This window comes from Oryctolagus cuniculus, chromosome 1, assembly GCF_051225735.1.
Source record: "Oryctolagus cuniculus isolate XC-2025 breed Fujian yellow rabbit chromosome 1, ASM5122573v1, whole genome shotgun sequence".
Taxonomy (NCBI): domain Eukaryota; kingdom Metazoa; phylum Chordata; class Mammalia; order Lagomorpha; family Leporidae; genus Oryctolagus; species Oryctolagus cuniculus.
Window position 1 is genome coordinate 25238852 of NC_142867.1, and position 16644 is coordinate 25255495.

The window sequence follows — 16644 nt, forward strand, 5'->3', positions numbered from 1 at the left end:
ACCTTGCTTGAAAACAAAGCAGACCAAGAGTTGTGGTGTTGAAGATGACCTGCATACTTCTTGAGATGCCAGAGTTTCGGTAATAAACATACTCTACATTGTTAGTGATATTATATAATTGGAAACAAATATCCATATATTTCAAAATAGAATTTGTCTCTAAAATTGTATTTGATTAGTGTATTTTAATTTTAAATTATTTTTCAATTTTAAATATCTAAAGGGTATTGTGAGACATTCATTTTAATTAAAAACTGGTGTGCCTTTAAAAAATGATATCAGGAAAGGGATTTCAATCTTTTTATGCAGAGGGAAAAATTTTTCAGATGAAATTCATTCCTATACATTTCTTTAGTCTTTTATATATAAGATACTTCTATCTAGAAAAGTCATTAAGTATCATGTCAACTCCCTGCTTTTGCAGACAAGGAAACAGTTCTAGAACAGTTTAGGCTTCATCCAGAGTTACACAGTGACAGAAGGTGAGAACTAAAACCTAAACTCTTGGACAGTGGGTTTTTTGTTGCATCTTTGCATTTCCTTGCCTCTGTAGCTTTCCCTTTCTCTTTCCTTGTTCCTTGTGAGTGTATATGTGTATAAGAAGTGTGTAAGGAACAGGGCAAAAATATATTTTGCTACTATGAGAGGTTATTAGTCCACACCTTAAAATATCATATGTAATTCTTCTCTCTATACTTGTCAACTCTATAAAATATTCCTGATCATATAAATAATCCTGTGTTACTTCCCTCTGGAACAATCAGTATTTGTGTAGGATTTTGGCCTAGAGTTTCTCTGTTCATCCAGACCTGAGAGCTCAGGCTGTGAATAATAAAGCTGCAGAGGCTGTTGCCAGTTGAGAAATTGTAATTTGTATTGATTAGTAAATTCACCCTCTTCAAAGGCATATCAGAAAGCCCCACTGGAGTCAGGGTTTCTGCTATATTAGTTCAAGGGCACTCTTGAGAGAAGGAATGTGTTTTCTGTAAGATTAAGTCCTCCATCTCAAAGAAGAGGAAGAATATCCTGAAGCGTTGCTTAAAATAGTCAGCATTCTCTCAAGCAAAGACAAGATACAGCAGGCAGAGCTGGCTCACATTTTTGAAACAGCAGGGACTGCTTTTTGCCTTTTTCTGGGCCGCAATCACAGAAGCCAACTGCATATTTTAGCGAGGTGGACGACAGAGATGCCCAGCCCCTGAGAGGAAAGAAGTCATCTCAGTGGAAGGTCCAAGATCTGGGTGTTAGTCCTTGGTCTGACTATTTACTGTAAGTCACCGAGGCAAGTGCCTGAATCTTTGCAGGTTCTGTTCCTGCGAAAAGGCAGCACATTCTAGTAAGTACGGAAAGAACACAGGATGTCCTGACTTCCCCTTCCTGCAGGACCTCTGACTTCCCCTTCCTGCAGGACCTCTGCCTGCGGACTTGCTTTGTTTGGAATGTTCAGGGATACTCCTTGTGCGATTCCCAGATCAGTAGCAGCTGCTCCTGTAGGCACGTTATTACAGCAAATTTTCAGATTCTTGCCAAAGCCTATGAATTAGATATTGGGAATGGGGCCCTGTAGTTGATGTCTAAAGCAATCCTCCCGTTGAGTCTGATGCACACAACATTTAAGAACCACTAACCACTGCTCTGTTCTAAATAACTCTAATTTACCATTTCTTAGGGGAAACCATCTCTGCTTTTTGACTTGATCCCGTTACCCTATTATGGGCTACTCTAGCACCTTGTGCTTCATTGTGACATATGTTATTGTATATATTTATTTTAGTCTGCTCCCCAAAGCCTGGGCTGTTTTCTGGACTGGTTCATCATTTTACTCCTCTGTAACAAAGCAGCTGCCATATAGGGGGGTTGAAAAGGTAAAGTAAGGCACAAAAAAGTGTACTTCTTTTATTTATGTATTTTCATTTTATTTGAAAGGGAGAGAAGCAGAGACAGAGAGAGATTTTCCATCTACTGATTTACTCCATCAATTCCAGCAACAGCCAGGGCTGTGCCAGCCTAAAACCAGGAGCCAGGAATTCCATCCAGGTCTCCAACCTGGGTGGCCAGCACTTGAGCCATTTTCTACTTCTTTCCAGGATGTGAATTAGCAGGAAGCTGGATGGAAAGCAGAGTAGCTGGGACTCAAACCAGGCACTCCACTACAGGATACTGGCAACCCAAATGGCCACGTAAGATGCTGTGCCAACTCTGGTCCCACAAGAACATTATAAAGAATTTCTTTGACCAAACAGGGATCCATAAATTGAGCAGCTCAAACCAGAAGTGGTTCAGGAGCTACAGTGAGTTAACTTAAAAGCGAAACTTTTATATCATGGAATCAGAAATAAATCAAAGAAAATATTTGGCTACAGATACACAGTTGTCTTCTTTGGTGAATCATTTGAAACACTCCTAGTTATATAATTATAAATTAACTTGTTGCTTTTGATTTGTCAAGCTTATGTTTTGTTTTTCTTTAAGATAGGCTTCTATAAGAAATAGCTCAAATTAAGCTTTGCTTAATGTTTGCAAGTGAAGCAAGCTCAAGGTCAGTTATGAAGCTGGTTTTGTCTACTCAGGGTTTCTTCAGTCCTGGTCTCCATTTTAATGTAACTGTTAGGAACACAATAACTCGTTAGTATTTAGATAAAAGTTAGTGACCCTGAACAAATCATTTAAACTTATCCAGACATAATTCACATTGCTTTAAAATGGATGCAATGTACTTTTAAAGTCAGAGCATAAGTGAACTAAGGGACAATAAACTGTGATCTCAGTTAACCAACTGATGTCTTTGAGTCCTTAGATTCTTGCCTTCTCACTGGAACTCTAATTTCGCAGCTGGATATTTAACTTAATTTTCATGTCCTTGTGTATTCTCTTCAACACTAAAGTAAGCTGTTCCTCTTGTATTTTATGAGGTGCCAGAGTCATATAATATGGGTATTGGGAACTATTCCTCTGACTTTAGGATAAAGAGAAAGATGTTGAATTGCCCATATCCTCAACCCACATTCTGGCCCCTCAAAATCTCACATTCTTGACTGTTTCTGTGAGTTATTTATTTCTTAAAAATCTTTCTACGGAGGAGTTTTTTTGTGCAAAGGTTAAGACGCCACTTAGAATATCCTCATCCCATTTTGGAGTGTATGGTTTGAGTTCTGGCTTTTCTGCTTCTGATCCAGCTTCCTCCTAATGCACCCCATGGGAAGACGGCAGATGAAGGCTCAAGTACTTGTGTTGCTGCCACCCACATGGGAGACCCAGATGGAGTTCCTGACTCTGTCTTTGGTCCAACGTAGTCCTTGCTGTTGCAGGCATTTGGGGGAGTGAAACAGAAGATGCTATATCTCTCTATCTGTCTCTTTACCTTTCAAAAAATAAAAATAAATAAATGAATAAATAAATAATGTTAAAACTCTAGGGACTGGCTCAGTGGCTCACTTGGTTAATTCTCTGCCTACGGCGCCTGAAGCCCGTATGGGCACTGGGTTCTAGTCCCAGTTGCTCCTCTTCCAGTCCAGCTCTCTGCTGTGGCCCAGGAGGGCAGTGGAGGATGGCCCAGTTGCTTGGGCCCCTGCACCTGCATGGGAACCCAGGAGGAAGCACCTGGCTCCTGGCTTCGGATCGGCGCAGCTCTGGCTGTTGCGGCCAATTGGGGAGTGAACCAACGGAATGAAGACCTCTCTCTCTCTCTGCCTTTCTTTTCTCTGACTTTCAAATAAATAAATAAAATCTTTAAAAAAAACTCTGTCTGCAAGGGTTGCATGGGCCCATTGCCTCCTGTACACATTCTCTTCTTGGGTCTTGGGTTCTTTGCAGGGCACTGAAAAGATGCAGTATTCCGACTGCTCTAGAACTCAGAGAGCTCTCTGTTCCCATCCCCCATGCCTTACATCACTTCAGCCCATGGGAATCAGTTTTTTGCCACAGGCTAATTTTCCTTCCTGTTTCTGCTTACTTTTATAGCCACAACTAGAGATTCCTTTCTCTGGTTATTGATTGACTAATTTCCTCACTGAAAAGAAATGCTTCCTCCATTCCGGAAAACTACACTTTAGGAAACAAGGGTCAGGACACCTATAAGATTTTTCCAGCTTTTCATCGTGATCCATCTTTCTCCTAATGGGCTGAGATTAGAAGTGAGGTGGGGAAATTCTGTCATAAAACTAGTAGGCCTCCACAACAATGATTACTAACCAAAGTCAATATTACCTTCCAAAAGTCATGTTTGATTGCCATGACTAAGAGATATGTTCTGCTGGAATTTAGAGGGTAAAAGTCATGAATATTTCTGAATATACTATAATGTACAAGACTGTCTCTCATGAAAAAAATATTAGCAAATCTAAAATGTCAGTAGTTTATTGAGAAAGCCTATGTAGCAGGAAGCTATGCACAAGGGAAGTGATCAATTAATGATTATTTAAATATTGGTTTGTTCCATCCCTGATATCTTCATAATCTTGGCAAGTTGTAGACAATTTAGAAGTTTTGTTTCGTCCCTTGCTATAGCATGGATAATGGTCCCTAGCCTTCTGCTGTACTCTGTTGAACTGACCCACACACCACATGTCTGATTGGCTACGCCTACTCTTTTACATATTTCCTTTCAATATTTATGAATCTGCAATGATATTTTTATGTTGTTAGAAGTTATACATCTCTCTCTTTTTTAAAGAATTATTTTATTTATTTGAAAGACAGAGTTACAGAGAGAGGTAGAGCCAGAGAGATAGAGGTTTTCCATTCTGCTGGTTCACTCCCCAGATGACCACAGTGGCCAGAGATGAGCTGATCCGAAGCCAGGAGCCAGGAGCTTCTTCCAGGTCTCCCACGAAGGTGCAGGGGCCCAAGGAGTTTGGCCATATTTTACTGCTTTCGCAGGCCATAGCAGAGAGCTGCAGTAGAAGAGGAAGAGCCGGGACTAGAACTGGCACCCATATGGGATGCCAGCGCTGCAGGCTAGGGCTTTAACCCACTGTGCCACAGCGCCAGCCCCACACATCTCTCTTTTATTCTGATTAATATTACCTTTTCTTTGGCTGCATAGTCTTAATATTCATTTATATGATCACATAATATTCCATTGAATACATGGATTATAATTTTTCAGTTGGTGTTTTTCAGTTTTTTAGAAAATTGGGTTTGTTTTCTGGCATTTTTGATGATGTGAAATATTTCAGGAAATTTTAGCTTTTCATACTCTTTTGCAAGTGATTTTGTTGAAAAATGGCAAGGTAACAATGCATTCTTATAAGATAAAAAACACAGATCTGAGAAAACTAAATACTTAGAAAACAAAAATGTATTAAAAACGAAACAAATAGAAAGCACAAGCTCCAAGCATGAAAAAACTTGAGCTAGGTTTGAAATGAGAGAGAGCCGGGCCAGCTGATGACTCTGAAAAACATTTCTAATGAAATGGCAAGGTCCACCACCACACCATGTTTTTATCATCAATTTACAAAAGAAAACTACAGTTTTACAGAGAATAAATGACTACGGAACTACACTGAGTTACGATTTTAACTAGAGCTGCACTAGCTGAACACACTGACATTTGTGGGGCAATTTTCTGTTAGTATAAGTAGCCACTTTAGACTTACTAAAATACATTTGTCATGCCCCAAAGATAATTATTCCAGGGAAGAAAAGGGGGAAAGGATTCAAAGCAATGAAAACACAAAGACCAGGCTTGATGCAGGTAAACAGTTTAGAAAAATATCATATTGCTTGCATGCATTGGAACAGTATCTGGGATTGCAAGGTCATGTTTTAATGACTATAATACATCTGAAATGGCTCATTTAACAAAAAAGAAGCAGAATTACTTGGTCCAAGGTAGCTATCAAAACTTTTCAACTACTTCAGAACAAAATGTTTACTGCTAAGTTTAAACAGAATGCCCATTCATCCAAGTGTTCATCTAAGGAAAATTCTGTTTATCCAAGTTAAGATTTTTCAATTACATGTGTATCACTACCGTGGTTTTCATCAGTAGCATTTCTTTTTTATGTCCATTTCTATTCAAGATTTGAAAATGAGAATTAGTGTTTTGAGGGAATCCTACATATGCATTTCATTTATGTTGAAACTTATCATGAGTGGGAATAAGAGAGGGAGGAGCTGTACAGTTATGCACACAGTTCCATGGACTTACCTCTAAGGGTAAAGCTAAAAACCTGCCATGGGACTCCAAATTCCGTTAAGCTGCGTGGTAATAATGCTGTCTTACATGTTAAAATGATCATATTAAGTGTTTAATAGATCATATAGATAGGATTAAGTCTCAAAGAGATCACATAAATAAGACCAAATAATAACAATAGATAGAATTAAAAAGGAGAGAATGTTCGAACATGGGAAGCAGTCCACACAGCAGACTCATAGAATGACAAACACCCTAAACACAACTCTGACCTCAGAATCAGCCCTTAAGACACTCTGGACTGGCTGATAAGCCCATGAGAGCATTTAAAAAGTCCTATATGAAGGATCTCTGTGAGTAAGCACCCAGTGGAATGAAGGGTCCATCAAAGAAGATTGTACTTTTCTCTGAAGGGAGGATAGAACTCCCACTTTGCTTATGGCCTTGTCTAAATGCTGATGGTGTTTGTGGACTCAAAAGTCTTCCATTGCCTTGGTAGCTCATGGTAAGAGCCTTGGGTGATCACTGATGTCATAAATAAGAGTGTTAATTGTTAAATTAACAGAAGTCACTGTGCACTTACTCCCCATGTAGGACCCCTGTCCTCAATGAGTTATACTAAGAGAATTAACTGCAAAACTTGTTCTCAAACAGTACTTTATATGTTGTGTGTATGTTTGTGTGGGTGCAAATTGTTGAAATCTTTATTTAGTATATAGTTGGTCTTCTATATATACAGTTAATTGAAAACGAATCTTAATGAAGAATGGGATAGGAAAGGGAATAGGAGGGGGGATAGGAGAGGGGGTGGGAGGGTGGGTATGGGGGGAAGAACCATTATATTCCTAAAGTTGTACCTATGAAATTTGCATTCATTAAATAGGTGATTTTAAAAATAGATGAAATTTATCACTCAGTCTGTGAAGGTTGGTTGACATATTTACCTATGATTATGGATAGTTACAGAATGGAAAATAAAGATTATTGGTGCATTATTTCAGAGATGAGAAACTTCAGACATATGTTCAGGAAAAGAACATGGTTCCTTAATTCCTGGGAATCATGATAACATTCAGCATTGCAAGGGTTTTATACTGTTTTATTTATCTTTTACCCTTCTTATCCTTCAAAAAATGAAAAATAAATGAAAAGGGTGGTGCTGAATTTAAGTCACACAAATTTCTTGATTAAGAAAACACCAGATCCCTGTTAAATATAAGAGTGGGAATAAGAGAGGGAAGAGAGGTACAATTTGGGACATGCTCAATCAGACTTGCCCCAAATGGTGGAGTTAGAAACGTGCCAGGGGATTCCAATTCAATCCCATCAAGGTGGCATGTACCAATGCCATCTCACTAGTCCAAGTGATCAATTTCAGTTCACAATTGATCACACTGATAGGTCTAAGAGTCAAAGGGATCACACAAACAAGACTAGTGTCTGCTAATACTAACTGATAGGATCAAAAAGGGAGAGAACGATCCAACATGGGAAGCAGGATACACAGCAGACTCATAGAATGGCAGATGTCCTAAATAGCACTCTGGCCTCAGAATCAGCCCTTAAGGCATTCAGATCTAGCTGAAGAGCCCATGAGAGTATTATGGAAAGCCAAGACACTCTGGGAAAAAAAAAAAAAGACCTAAATGAAAGATCTCTGCGAGTGAGATCCCAGTGGAGAGAATGGGGCCATCAAAGAAGGAGGTACCTTTCTCTGAAGGGAGGAGAGAACTTCCACTTTGACTATGACCCTGTCAGAATAAGATCGAAGTCAGCGAACCCAAAAGGCTTCCATAGCCTTGGCAACTCATGACTAGAGCCTAGGGAGATTACTTACGCCATAAACAGGAGTGTCAAATTGTTAAGTCAACAACAGGAGTCACTGTGTACTTACTTCTCATGTGGGATCTTTCCTTAATGTGTTGTCCAATGTGAAGTAATGCTATAACTAGTACTGAAATAGTGTTTTTACACTTTGTGTTTCTGTGTGGGTTCAAACTGATGAAATCTTTACTTAATATGTACTGAATCGATCTTTTGTATATAAAGATAATTGAAAATGAATCTTGAAGTGAATGGAATGGGAGAGGGAGTGGGAGATGGGAGGGGTGCGAGTGGGAGGGAAAAATTATGGGGGAGGGGAAGCCATTGCAATCCATAAACTGTACTTTGGAAATTTATATTTACTAAATAAAAAAAAGAAAAAAAAAGCACCAGAACCTTTCATTAATAAAGGAGAGATTAATCGAAGCTCAGATATATTGCTAAATTTCTCCATTACTTTTATAATCTGCCACTCATGCTTTTAGCCATGATAAAAATACAGTGCAAACATTTAGAAAATCATTATTTAATTTTCCTGCTTGGAAAGCAGAGTCCAACTTGAATGAGAGTATGAAACAGACATAAGTTTCACTTATCTGCTGGCACCTACAAAGGAGATGTAGCATATTTCTCCATGTGGAATACATGGCCTGGTGCAGACCATTCTTTTCTTGTCCATTGTGGGAAAGGGTATCCCTGCTTAGAACTAATGTATGTCAAACGATGCCCTCCTGCAGATGCACTGTTAACCAAAAAGAGCATCTTATATATTCTGGATACTTCTACTTTATCCAATGCATAGTTTTCAAATAAGTCCTCCCATCTGTCAGTTGCCTCTTCACGTTTTGTGTTTCCTTTGTTGTGTAGACAATTCTTAACTTGATGTAATCCCATTTGTCCATTTTTGGATTTTTAAAAAGATTTTTGTTTTAATTTGAAAATCAGAGTTAGAGAGAGAGACAGATAAAAGAGAGAGAGAGAGAAACCTTCCATCTGCTGATTCACTCCCCAGATGATCACAGTGGTGAGGGCTGGGCCAGGCCTAAACCAGGGATCAGAAGCTTCATTCTGGTCTCCCACTGAGATGGCAGGGCCAAAGCACTTGATCCACCTTTTGCTGCTTTTCCTAGGCTATTAGCAGAGAGCTGAATCCCAAATTGAGCAGCAAGGACACAAACAGTCTCCCATATCAGCTAGCCACAATGCCAGCCCCTAGTTTTGCTTTTGTTGTCTTTGATTCTGGGTCTTATCTAAGAAGCTTTTGCCTAGGGTGTTGTCTTGCAGTATTTCCCCTATGCTTTCTTCTAGTAATTTGGTAGTTTCAGGTGTTAAGTCTGGACGCTTGGTCCATTGTGAGTTGATTTTTGTAAAAGAAGTAGGTAGAGGTTTTGTTTCAAATTTCTCAATGTGGAAATTCAATTTTCCCAATACCTTTGCTGAAGACTGTCCTTTCTTACGGGAATGAGTTCAGCTTACTTGACAAAGATTAGCTGGTTGTTGATGTGTGGACTGATTTCTGGGGGTTCTTTTCTCTTGGTCCACACATCTACTTTTGTGCCAGTACTAGGTTATTTTGGTTATAACAGCCCAGCAGTGTACCTTGAAATCTGATGTTGTGATGCCTTCTGCTTTGTTTCCATTGTTTAAGATTTCTTAAACAATTCAGGGCCTTTGTGTTTCAATATGCATTTTAGGATTCATTTTTCTAGTTCTGTAAAGAATGTCCTTGGAATTTTGATTGAGATTACATTGAATCTATACATTGCTTTGGGGACCATCAACATGTTGATAACATTAATTCTTCTAATACATGGATATGGGGTGTTTTTCCATTTCTTGAGTGTCTTCTTTCATTAATGCTTTTTAATTTTCATTGCAGATATATTTCACTACCTTAGTTACAGTTATCACAAGGTATTTAATTTTTTTGTAGCTATTGTGAAGTTGGACTAATCTTGTAAGCTCTTTCTCAGCCAGACTATTGTTGATGTACAAGAATGCTATTAATATTTGTGTTCATTTTATATCCCGCAACTTTGTCAAATTCTCTTATGTTCTAAGGCAAATATCTTCTGAGAAGCAAAACCTCCTCTATACTTCCTACTCTAGACAACCATTGAGAAATGCAATTTTAAAATGAAGAACTGTAGTAGACTGTAGGGTGACCATATGTTCAAGATTGCCTGGAAAAAAAAATCATGATTTAAACTAATCAATATAATAAAAGACCTATTAACTACCATTGTAATGACTTTTTGAAAGAGTATAGTGGTATATATATAAAGTAACTAGAGAGTTTGACTTTTTGATTGCCTTTCTTTTTATTTTGGTTAAGTAGGATTTGAGTGTGTTAGCTTTGAGGTGGATGTGTAATTTTAGATTGTCTATTCTAAAAGTCTTGGTAACTATTTCTCAGTGTCACAATACATGCTGTTAACTACATTGTAACAAAAATGAACTCAGTGTACATTTATCTTGATGTTCTTTAAAATAATACATTTCTTTTTTTAAAGATTTATTTATTTATTTGAAAGTCAGAGTTACACAGAGAGAGAGGTCTTCTATCCACTGGTTCATTCTCCAAATGGTCACAATGGTTGGAGTTGCACCAATCTGAAGCCAGGAACCATGAGCTTATTCCAGGTCTCCCATGCAGGTGCAGGGGCCCAAGGACTTGGGCCATCTTCCACTGCTTTCCCAGGCCGTAGCAGAGAGCTGGATTGGAAGTGCAGCAGCTGTGACTTGAACTAGCACCTATATGGGATGCTGGCACTGTAGGCTGAGGCTTTACCTGCTGCACCACAGCACTAGCCCCAAAATATTACATTTCTTTAATTGATTTAAAAAAATTGGATTTACATGAAATGTCTCCAACAGTTTTATGGGAGGCAATGCAACATTTAACAAGTATCACAGCTTAAGCCAGTCCATTGGCCCTTCCATTTTCTTTATTAACAAGTATAATTAGCCTCCTCCTCTGTGGAACACCAGAACCAATTATTTCAAATGACTATGTAATCTAAGCAATCTAACTTTCACCCTTCCCAATCTCTAGTAAGGACTATTTTAGATTCATATGGAGCACACATACACATACACACATACACAATTTCCATATATGAGAGGGAAAAAACGTGATACTTGTCTTATTTCAATTAACATAATTTTTTAAATAATCTCCACTTTTTTCCATTTTGTTGCATATGTCAAGGTTTCATTCTTTTGTATGGCTATGTAATATTGTATTGTGTATGTATGCCACATTTTATTCATCGATTCATTCACTAACAGGCGTTTAGTTTGATTCTATATCATGGCTATTTGTGAATAGTGCTGCAATAAACATAGGGTGCAGGTATTCCTTTCATATGCTGACTTCACTTCCTTGGATGTAATCCCAGAAGTGGGATAGCTGGGCCATATGGCTGACCTAATTTTAGATTTTGGAGAAACCTCCATACTGTTCTCCATAGTGGTTGTACAAATTTGCATTCCCACCAACAGTGTATAAGGGTTCCCTCTACTCTGCATCCTCACCAGCATTTGTTATTTTTTCCCTTTTTAATAATCACTATTCTAACTGAAGAAAATGATACTACATTCTGGTTTTAATTTGCATTTCCCTGATAGCTGGTGGTATTGAAAATTTATTCACGTATTTGGTATTTCTATTTTTCCTTTCTGAAAAGTGTCTGTTTAGATTCGTTTCCATTTATTAACTGAATTGTTTGTATTATTGCTGAATTTTGTGGGTTCTAATATATTCTGGAATATTAATCCTTTATGAGATATATAGTTTGTAAATATTTTCACCCATTTCATCAGTTTTCTAATCTCTGTACAAATTATTTCCTTTGCTGCAAAGTAAGAAGCTTCTTACTTTGGTATAAAACTATTCTTTCCTATTTTCCTTTTATTGCCTGTGTTTTTCCCATCGTATCCTAAAAATGTATCTCCTTTGCCAGTGTCTTAAAGTTTTCACCTTCTATTTTGTTCTAGCAGTTATATAGTTTCAGGGTCTTTGATACACCTGAGTTAATATTGAGAATGAGAGACCGAGGTCTTGTTTCAAACTTCTGCCTGTGGGAACCAAATTTTTTTTTTGACAGGCAGAGTTAGACAAAGAGAGATACAGAGGGAAAGGTCCTCCTTTTTCCGTAAGTTCACCCCCCACCCAAGTGGCCACCACAGCTGGCTTGCTACTGCTGGTGCAGTGCATTGATCTGAAGCCAGGAGCCAAGTGCTTCCTCCTGGTCTGCCATGATGGTGCAGGGCCCAAGCACTTGGGCCATCCTCCACTGCACTACGGGGCCACAGCAGAGAGCTGGACTGGAAGAGGAGCAACTGGGACAGAATCCGGCGCCCCAACCAGGACTAGAACCCAGGGTGCTGGTGCCACAGGCAGAGGATTAGCCTAGTGAGCTACGGCGCAGGGAACCAAATTTTCACAGCACCATTTGTTGACAAGCATGACCTCTTTCAAGGCAGTACTTTTAGTAACTTTGTCTAAGGTAAGTTAGTTGTATATGCATTTGTTAGTTATTTATGAATTTGTTTCTGGGGTTTCTGTTTGATTTGTCTGTGTGTCTATTTTTATTAAGGTTTCATGATGTTTTGGATACAAGAGTTTTGCAGTGTGTATTGACTGGTAATGTGATGCCCTCAGCATCATTTATAGTTCAGGATTGTTTTGGCTATTTGGGGGTCTTTCTTTCTTCCATACAAATTTTTGGATTTTTTTTTTCTCTAATTCTGTAAAAGATGTCATTGGCATTTTGATGGAAATTACATTGAATATGTAAATTTCTTTGGGTAATATAGACATTTTAAGAATATTAATTCTTCCAATCCATAACCACAGAGGTCTTTGTATTTTTGTGCATTTTAAAAATTTCTTTCATTAATATTCTGTAATTTTCATTGTAGAGATCTTTTACATCCATAAGTAAATTTATTCAAAGATATTTTATGTTTTGTAGCTATTGTGAATGAGATTGCACCTTCTCAGGGAGTTCTCAATATCTCTCCACTTTAAGGACATAGGCCTAAATCCACGGCTAAAGCCACAAATCACTAGGCTAGTCCTTTGCCTGTGGCGCTGGCTCCCTGGGTTCTAGTTCTGGTTGGGGCGCCAGTTCTGTCCTGGTTGCTCCTCTTCCAGTCCAGCTCTCTGCTGTGGCCCAGGAAGGCAGTGGAGGCTGGCCCAAGTGCTTGGGCCCTGCGCCCGCATGGGAGACCAGGAGGAAGCACCTGGCTCCTGGCTTCGGATAGGCGCAGTGCACCGGCCGCAGCAGCCATGTGGGGGGCAAACCAACGGAAGGAAGACCTTTCTCTCTCTCTCTCTCTTTCTCTCTCTCTAACTCTTCCTGTCCAAAAAAAAAAAAAAAATACTAAATCCACTCATGTTTAACTTATATGATTAACCATAATGATGGCCTCGAACATTCAGTTAAGTAATACATTCATCCATTCATTTCATAAACATTTCAGCAGTACCTACTGTATATTCAACAACAAGCTAAGAACTAAACCCACAAAGATAAAAAGATATGATCCTAAAGAATCTTGTCTCTTCTAACAAGTAACCATCAAACAGTGTTACATCTGCCTGATAAGATTAAGTTGAAAGTACAATAATAAAATTGTGAAGGGTATAAGAATTCTACCATGATAGGAGAAAGAATAGGTAGGTTAAATATATATGCTGCTGAAGCAAGCATATGGATAGATAGGTTAAGAATTGGGTGGGTGATGGGGTTCTTACAATAGACATGTATACCCTAAAGTTCCTAGGGCTTTTCTTTTTTTGAAAGTTGAGCTGTCATAAAATTCCCCTTTAGCAGGGATGTAGGTGAGATATATGATATCATTGTCAGTCATCAAGTAGTTAGGGCCTTCAGCAGATTTCAAGATTTGTGTAGTCATTAAAGGATAAAGGCTTAACACCTAACAAACCTCCAAACTAAAAATAGAAAAAAATTAGATCTGGGAACCCATATTTCAGTCCTAAGTATGAGACAGTAACTGAAGATCCTGATTCAAATGCTGTACAGTGGCCACATCCACCGGCTTGATTCCAAGACTTAGGAACTGAAAGTATTACAAACCTTTTACCCAGAGACCTACCAGTTAGGAAGCTCTGTTGCAGGTGAACAGTTGCCAACCTACACTGATGTTTTATCCTCCTTCATCCTTACATTAAAGACTTTTGTCCTGGCTGACTTTATTTTTTCACAAATCAAAGCAATAGACAAATTTCATGGATCACACTCATGTTTCCATTGTCATTTGCTTTGCTTTGAAGCTGAGAAATAAAGATAAATAGGAAGAAAATGAGGTAGAATGAGAATGTGGGCAGGGATGCTGTGATTTGTCTTCATTGTTGCTATTTTATATGTGATTCATTGGAACATAATTTAATAAGAGAATATATCATTAAATTAGACTGGGGGGCCAGCACTGTGGCTTAGTGGGCAAAGTCTTCACCTGCAGTGTTGGCATCCCATATGGGTGCTGGTTCTCTACCCAGCTGTTGATCCAGCTCTCTGCTGTGACCTGGGAAAACAGTAAAAGATGGCCCCAGTGCTTGGGCCCCTCACCCACATGGGAGACCTGCAGGAAGCACCTCGCTCCTGGTTTTGGATTGGCCCAATTCTGGCCATTGTGGCCATTTGGGGAGTGAACCAGTGGATGGAAGACCTTTCTCTTTGTCTCTCCCTCTCTCTGTCTGTAGCTCTGACTCTCAGATAAATAAATAAAATCTTTAAAAAATTAGATTGAGGGACAATGTAGCCACATTTTGTAATCTGTCCATATATGTTATCCAGCCCACTACTATGTGAACTTTCCTGCATGCATTTTTTGTTAAAGTGATACAGCTTATAAATATTTGCTTATTCCTAGACAAATATGCCATTCTCATGATTATTATTGTTTCTCACCAATTTTTACAAATTCTACACTTGATCTTAGCCAAAAGGCCGAGAAGCGATCAATTTTTATAGATTCTGTCTTCTGAATAAGGACTGTTAATACTTTCATGGACCACTAGAGAAGCTTACATTCACATATATATTTAGTGATGTTATAGACTAGAAATCACATATTCCTAAATATAGTTTTGTTTTCTTCTCATTGCTTAACATTGTTTTAGTAAAATAACTTTGGAGGCTTGAAATTGTTCAAGTACAGTGACATATGTGCCTTGGTTTGCTTGAGACTTTACTTCTTTAACACTGAAAATCCACAACCTCAAAAAACCCTTCAACATCAGAGCAATTTTTTTTTCATAGGATTAAAAAAAAGATGAATTTCCAGGGTTCTATTTCCTTTTTATCTGTGTTATTTCTTCAAAGAAGGAAAATAAAGATGCATTAGAAGAAAATAAAAGAAATGAAGGCAGGGAAGCTGTGTGTGGTTGCCTTCCTTCTGATGTAAACTTATGTCGTTTTCTTTTTCTTTTTTTTTTTTCCTTCTCACTCACACACACACACATACACACACACACTCATGTGCTGGAAATCTGAAATTTCTAAAGCTGTATTGTTTTGTATTTCTTTCTTTCATATACTGTGCTGAAAAAGTGCTATCTTGCTTAGGGGAATGGAGAAGAGGAAATCCTGCCTTGAGTTCAATCTATAGAGAATAATCTGGCCTTTATCACTTGTTTAAGATTTATTTATTTATTTATTTGAAAGACAGAAAAAGAGAGAGAGAGACCAGGGAGAGGGAGAGAGAGAGAAAAGGGAGAGAGAGAAAATATGAATTTCCATGGTCTGGGCCAGGCCAAAGCCAGGAGCCACAGACTGTCCTTGTCTCCCACATGGGTGACAGAGCCCATATACTTGGACCATCATCTGCTGCCTTCCCAGGTAAATTATCAGGATGTTTGGGTTGGAAGTTGAGCAGTTGTGACTTGGAGTGGAACTTTGATATAGGATGGCAAGTAGTGGCCTAGCTCACTGAGCCACAACACCAGCTCCTGTTCTGGCCTTCTTTTGTCCATGTTCCAATCCAAGGTTGAGGATCATTGCATTGTCCACTGGTTCACTCCCCAAATTTCTGCAACAGCCAGGTCTGGGCCATGCTAAAGGCAGCAGCAAGGAATTCCATCTGGGTCTCCCACATGGCTGGCAGGGAAACCAGTGCTTGAGCCATTGTCTGCTGACGATGCTATATTACCAGGACGCTGGATCAGAAGTGGTAGAAGCAAAGCTTAAATCATCCAGAGGGACATCCCGAGGGAAACTTAAATCTTTATATCAAACGCCTGCCTCCAAATACTTATCTATATCGTGTTTGGATGTGCTTTTTGTACTGTTGTTTCAAGAACTCTGATCCTATGGGAGGGTATGATAGCTACCATACCTTAGCTAAGATCTGTTCCTGATATCACATCTAGATGTACTTAGAAACATTGACATTCTTAGTAGTGCAGCAATAAAAAATAAACAAGATACACGAGCATCTATTAAGCTGGATTTTTACATCAGGATATATTTTGTTCTCTTTTGAACCTCCCAAATCATTCACTCTGACTAAGCCAGTAGCTTCAAATAGCCATAATCACAGGGTGGTTTGGTTTGCTGTCTGATTATTTCATTTACTGCAAACAAATAAAACCTCATCCCTGGATAGATAGGGAGCTTTTGTCTTGAAACTGACACAGCAGAATCAAA

At 38.7% G+C, this 16644-nt stretch overlaps 1 protein-coding gene and 1 pseudogene across 1 annotated transcript in view; one reads left to right on the forward strand and one right to left on the reverse strand.

The window, feature by feature from the left end:
• The window catches only part of LRRC4C (leucine rich repeat containing 4C), a 556054-nt gene that overhangs the window by 50115 nt on the left and 489295 nt on the right, over positions 1-16644 (forward strand). The window lies entirely within an intron of this gene.
• On the reverse strand, positions 14812-14958 carry LOC127484920 (U2 spliceosomal RNA; annotated as a pseudogene).